The sequence below is a fragment of the Mauremys reevesii genome, linkage group 12 (assembly GCF_016161935.1).
Source record: "Mauremys reevesii isolate NIE-2019 linkage group 12, ASM1616193v1, whole genome shotgun sequence".
Classification (NCBI taxonomy): domain Eukaryota; kingdom Metazoa; phylum Chordata; order Testudines; family Geoemydidae; genus Mauremys; species Mauremys reevesii.
Window position 1 is genome coordinate 4,427,813 of NC_052634.1, and position 6,749 is coordinate 4,434,561.

The window sequence follows — 6,749 nt, forward strand, 5'->3', positions numbered from 1 at the left end:
TCCTGTTAGTAGGAAAAATTGATGAGCGGAGTCAGGTATTTCTTTGGTGCAGACTAACATAGTGCTGTTTCTGTGATCACAGTAGAAACAAACGACAGGAGACTGTCCTTGTTTAGAGATGCGCCTGGGCCTTTTCAGGAAGCACTTTGCTCAAAAGGAGCTCTGCCCCGCGGTTCAACCCAGGGCCATGCTCACAGCTGCTTCCCGCCTTCTCCTTGCTGGCCTGTTCCTTTCACACAGAGACACACCTGGGGCTTGTCCCCACTGCAATGTGAGCTCATGGTGTAACTCCGGTTTTGTCCCTCACCTGGCTCCTCTCCATACACAAAAACCTGTGGCTCTAGTCCAGCGGTGCTTTAAGGTGGAGCTCGGGTGGAGGGCCTGGGAGAGGGGATGAGACTGAAGCTCACATGCTGCCCAAACTTGAGCCCCTAACCCAGGGGGGCTGCAGCAGCGGGAGTGACACTCGCTCCTCCAGGGCCCTGCTTAGCCGTGGCGGCTCTGCCTGGCAGTGGGGTCACGGTGGTGTGCTCACTATCACAGGCGTGCAAGAGACCTCACCAGGTCACCTAGGCCCGTCCCCTGCGCCCAAGGCAGGACTCAGGGCTGAGCCCAGCCATGGCATGCAAAGCCAAGCAGCTGCCACCCGCAACCAGTGGGCTCCTGCACTCCTGCCTTTCCCGGCCTCCTGGGGAGCCGGGAGGACTCTAGCTTGTGCCCAGGCCTTGCCATGCTGCCCTGGGCTCTCGCCAGGCCACGGGGGCACTGCCTGGCTCCCTTCCCTGGGCCGAGGGGCGCTCGGCATTGGCATTGGCCCGGCCACTGGGCAGCTGGCTCTGGGGGCGAGCTCCAGCCACAGGGGCGTGCGCCGCACGGCTCCAGCACGCTGCCTGGCGGCCGGGGGCTAGGGCGAGCCCCGAGCTCGGCTCCGCCTCCCGCCCCGGCTCGCCGCGGAGCTGTCCAGCGCTCAGTGCTGAATCCGCCGCCGGCTCAGCGCAACCCCGCCCCGCTGCCCGGCCAGGCCACCTCCGCCCCGGCCCCGGCCGAGGGCTTGGGAAGTTCAGCCCAGCCCAGCCGGGAGCCTCCGAGCCCGCGGACCCCGGGGCGCTGCCGCCGCTTTGGCCCCCGGGCTCGGAACGAGCCGCCCCCGGCAGCTCAGGCTGCCCCGGCTCCCGCAGTCGCGGCCCCGGCTGGAAGAGGGGCTGCCCCGGGGACCGCACGCAGAGGAAGCCCGGCGCGTGTGAGACCGAGCTCCAAGGGGGGAAACTTTGCTCCTAGCCGCGAAACCCAGGAAAAGTGCAAGAGAGACTATGTAGCAGGTCCTGGAGCCGGGGAGCAGGAGCTGACCCAAATCCCTGGCAGGCCTTTTAGCGTGTGTGCGTGCGGGGGAGAGACAAAGGACTGCTTTATTCCACAGCTGCTCCACGTCCCGGCTGTTGGAAATTACCCCCTCGCTTCAGCCTCTGCACAGCGCTTCACTGAGCCCTGGACAGCGACCGAGCTGCAGACAAATTCTTTGCTCCGAAGTCAGATTCCTCACACACCCCACAGCGTGAAGCTCTGGCAATTGCTACAGCACGGTTCCCACCGGCGATTCCTGGTTTGTTGGGGTTATACTCCGGTGCGTTCAGGGAAAGTGCCAATGACAATGGGAAAGTCTGGCGGAAAGCTCTGAAAAGGGTGGGAGAAGCCACGGCGAAGAGCGGTGCTGTTGTGGATATACAGGACAAGAAGTGTTGCCAGCTCTCTGCTCCAGTGAGTCGTATGGCTTGAAGGTAAGACTTCTTTTATTTCCTCCTCAAATAATATGGATGGTACAGAGGCCATGGGGAGGAGATGGACAGAGGGAGCTAAGGTGTGGATTGGGTTTTTATTTTATTTCTCCAAATTTCAAAACTGCAGTGAAAATGCTCTTCTACAATTTTAATCAACCCCCATCCCCCACAAAAACCTAATTTTTCATGATTCCCCCCACCCCCATTTCAACCAACTCTATAGATAAACCACAGTAAGATGCATTTATTGTTGCCAAAGGAACACACTATTCTCATTAGAAGTGTAATGCTTAATATCTCTCTCACACACATACACAGGAAACAAACCAACAGGGCAAACTCCCAATTAAAACGTTTAGACAGAGGAGAACACACCTAGGGTTCACTCCGTTCCCCTGGATGCACTCAAATCAAGGAATCCAGCGTATTGCTGCTGTCATATCCCAAGGATAAAAATTAAGGTCTTTAAGGAAAAATGTTTTTCCCCCCCCTATGCCACTTAGTATTTTACCTCAAGTCAGAGCTACATCATCCCTTATTTATTTCTCAGCACAATAAATGAGGCAGATCTTTATGATGCATAATCTTTTTTAATGATGGACGGGAATTTGTCATCTTCACCTTTTTCTGAATGAGGTTGGAAGACACAGCTTTAGGGCTATTTCCTTTAAACATTGCCAGTAGTTGTTGTGGACTTGTGGGGAATGAACAAATCTTCACTGTTACATTGATACTTATGTCTCTGCCACTCAGCTATGGGCTTCATCTGACTCCCACTGAAGTCAATGGGAATCTTGACAGTTGGACTGGGCCCTATCAGCCACATTCCTGACAGACCATTTTTGTCCAAGTTGCTGTGTGTAAATGGCTTATACATAGGTGACCCTTGTACACTAAAATTAAATCTCAGTCAGGGTAGTCAAGATGTAAGATAGGGAGCAAAAGTACAAACAGTATGTTAGGACATGGATCATGCTCTGCTGTCCATGCAAATAAAGTTTTAAGTCATTTACAAATAACCAGCTAAGAAATGATACTATCCCTTGCCCACACAGGTTACATGTGAAGTTCACTGCAGAAGACGTTGAATATATTTTTAGCATCTACACATTTGATGCAAGTGTGATTCCTTAATCACACAATGATCTTAACAATGCACAGGCTTATACTAGGAATTTTGATTCTTTCCAAAGTAAATCTTTATGGGTTGCTCCTAGCAATTCAAACTGAGTTGGCTACCTATTGGAGCTACCGCTCTTTCCCTAAAAGAGGAAAGTGCTATAAGCAGTTTGAGTAGCATTAACCAAATCTGATTAGTTTATTTCTGGGGTGTATTCTTTTTCCATTCTGTCTGCTTCATTTCCATGTCTTTAGAAATTCTATCATTGAATCTCCATTCTTCACCTTGCCTGCATCCTAAGAAAAAACTGTTCACCTTAAAGCAAACTTTTCTTAAATTACTCCTGTGTTCATTTGTGAACTAAGTGAATCTCCCTCACATGCACTGTGCATATAGTGAAAGGCATATATGAGCTACAGAGAGTTTTTAATTCTCCAATCAATTACACTGGTGAAAATCAGGCAGAATAACTCTGTTAAAGTCAGTGGAATTACACTGGTCTACGTTTTGGCAGAATCCATCTCATCTGAGTCAATATCTCTTTATATGATCCATATAGATCTCCCTTTCTACTCATAGCTGGGTTAAACCATCTAAGGTTCCTGTGTGATGTATCACAAGATTCCATGACATGTCACACTAAATGCCATATATATATATATATATATATAGCCATGATACCCACTTGCATGATATGCCTGAAGATGGTCTGAAATGTCAGACCATCTTTATGCCCACATGCACTGTGTGTATATGCACAACACGGCTTCAGCATGACATGCCACACTGTTCTATGAAGTATCTCAAAATAATCTGTGTGACCCCTTTACCACCATACGGATTACTACAATATCTTAGCTATTGTTCCATAATGAGGATAACATGTTACCACTTAAACAAAGAACACAGGGGCTTTATACCCAGCAGCTTTTGTGTGTTCAGCTGTTGTTTTAAGACCGTGTATGCTGTTAGAGTTTTTTACACCACTGCTATCTTCTAAAAAGCAGATGATTCTTCTTCAGGCTTCAGCCAGATTCACACGCACCACCACAAAATCAGAGTGAGTCTGGGTTAATATTCAGTACCATTTGTAGGGGGGAGGGTGTCAAGATATACACTGAAGCCAACAGCTCACATTTTATTCATATTAACCTTTAACGCTTATCGTGTAAGTGACACTAAAGGCAGGATTGTGGGACATGGCCTAGATGCCTGTACAGGAGAGCAGTCAGAGGGTATAAGGATCTTTGGCCCCCTTATACACTTACATGGGATACCCAGGTCCAGGCACATATGAATTTGCCAGGTTCCTCTTCTGCTTACTGTCCCCTGGGTGGGACAAGTGGGCAGAGGATGGGTGGAGCCTTGACTCCTGCCTTTTGGTCACTGGCCGGTGTAGCCAAGTCCACACAGAGGAAGATCGTAATCTTCTGCTCCTATAGACCAGTGGTGAACAACTCGTGCCTGGCTGGGACCAAGGAAAATGCAGGAGAGGAGCTGAGGCTGAGAGGGTTGCCACAGTCAATGCCTCCCAGGGCTGCTCCTACAGTAATGCAACTTTGTGCAGGGCTTTGCCAAAAGCCACAATCTAACCCTAAGCAATTCTAGAATTGCTCTCCTTTTATGAGCAGAGGCAGCAAGATTTCCAAGTCTTCTTTCCAAGGTGTTTCTTGGAATCAGTGATTTGTCAACACAAGTGGCTTCTGGAGGTCCAAAAGTCTTGAAACTTCTCTCCTTTACACCAGTGTGAATCAGGAGTGAGCCCATTGAAGTGAATGGAGTTACAGCAGCATAGAATTGGGCCCAGTATCTCCAGTAACTCATTAGAGCAAAGATGAACTTCCACATAGACCCAGCGATCTCACAGAGGCACCGTCACTTACCTCCTCTTCAGTCTTTATACATTAGGAAGGAAGCAGGTAGAATAATTAAACAAAGCCTTTCCATCTTTGCTGTAACATCACACAACCCTAATTCATTTGGCAGTTGGCTTCAGTGGTCATTGTCACGGAGAGTTAGCACAAGAATCATGACTGGAACTCTACCAAATTCACAGCCATGAAAAATGCACCATGGACTGTGAAATCTGGTCTCCCCCCCCGATGAAATCTGGTCTTTTGTGTGCTTTTACCTGTCGTGGAAAAATAACCACATGTTGTGTTTGGATCAGAATCGCCCGAGGCCCCTTTATTTTCGAGCATGCCCATGGGGTACCAGTGAACTGGCAGTCCCCCCAAATACAGATTTTGTAGTAACTTATATAGCAAAAAACCACAATTAGTAATACATAGTTCCTGGTTAACATTGCCATAATTGGAATACATCTTCCATAAAAGGGAAAACAGCACAGCCAGCTTTCCTGTTATTTGTTGTTGCCCTTTGCGGCTGCAAGCTTCCCCTAAAACTAACAGTGGGCACTTATGAATCATAAGCTTTGTGATTATAGATAGTTCTGCTTTTGTACTTTTCCTTCACCCTGCCTTCAAAAATCCCCTCTCTCCAAAAAAAACCCTTCTTCCAGGTAACTTGACTAATGTTCAGGTCTGAACCAAAGTTCAGGGCCGAGTCAATCAAAGTTTAGGCCCTAACAATTTTTCCACTACATACCCTACACTATACAGACTTCACAGGGGAGACCAGTACCAGAGAGTGGCGGCTGCTGAGTGAGGGCCCAGCTGTAAGGGTGGCAATACCATCCTATCCCATCCTTACCTCTGAGCCTCTGCTGGCGGTGGCTCTGCCTTCAGAGCTGGGCTCCCGGCCAGCAGCCGCCACTCTCCAGCTGCCCAGCTCTAAAGACAGAGCCACCGCCAGCAGCAGCGCAGAAATAAGTACCCCCCGACATACACAATAACCCTACGACTCCCCCACGCTCAACTCCTTTATACCAAAATCATGAAATTTACTATTTTAAAAATCCTATAACTGTGAAATTGACCAAAATGGACCGTTAATTTGGTAGGGTCCAAATTATGACTATTGAGCAATTACAAGCTAAATATGCCCTCCCTACTACTCCCCCATTCCAACGGAGTCAGTTTAGTCATTAGTGGTCTCATTCTCCACTGCCCTGCACCTTGTCCAGCCATTTGCACCTGAACCAAGTGTAGCCTCTTTTAAATTTAATTGCCAGTTCTATGTTAAACCACAGTGGGGATTCAGCTCCTGCTATTACAGTTTCAAGCTCAACAGGGTGAAAAACCACCTCCAGTGCTTTTCTCAAATTGAGAGGCTCTGGGACCACTCAAAGACCAAAGACAGTGACCACAATCACAGGTATAAACTCTAGTCTGTACTAACAGGTTTTATTAAGGAAATACACCTCTACCCTGATATAACACGACCCGCTATAACACAAATTCGGATATAACGCAGTAAAGCAGCGCTCCAACGGGGTGGGGCTATGCGCTCCGGCAGATCAAAGCAAGTTCAATATAACACGGTAAGATTTTTTGGCTCCCGAGGACAGTGTTATATCGGGGCAGAGGTGTAATTAAAATGGCAATCACCCATTGGTGTGAAATGCTACCAGATCAGCGTTTTACATTCAGTTTGCATAGGTGTAAATGATGAAATAAGGTGTAGCGCAACAGAAAATCAAACCCTCCATTTTCTCTAATAAAGCAGACATAATAGGGAGGTGTAGCATGTTCTCTCCTCTTTAACTTTCACCTTCCTATGAAAGAAGCTAAGGGACTCACCTCCCTACTCAATTTTAAATATGAAACCTCAAACCTGCCTTTAAAGAGTTTGTAATATTCTGATTTCAGAGGCAGCTTGGAGTGTCGTATCTTTCAATCCCTTTCCATTTAAGAAGGAACCAACACCTTACTCTCAGACGCAGTTATTGTCTT

The 6,749-nt window shown here is 48.0% G+C and overlaps 1 protein-coding gene across 1 annotated transcript in view; it reads left to right on the forward strand.

Annotated features, from left to right (window-relative positions):
• The first annotated feature begins 1,636 nt into the window (after positions 1 to 1,636).
• DRD2 (dopamine receptor D2) overlaps positions 1,637 to 6,749 on the forward strand; it is a 65,825-nt gene continuing 60,712 nt past the window's right edge. The window contains exon 1 of the mRNA XM_039496851.1: positions 1,637 to 1,775. The gene's annotated coding sequence lies outside the window, so the exon portion shown is untranslated. The remainder of the gene's footprint in view (positions 1,776 to 6,749) is intronic.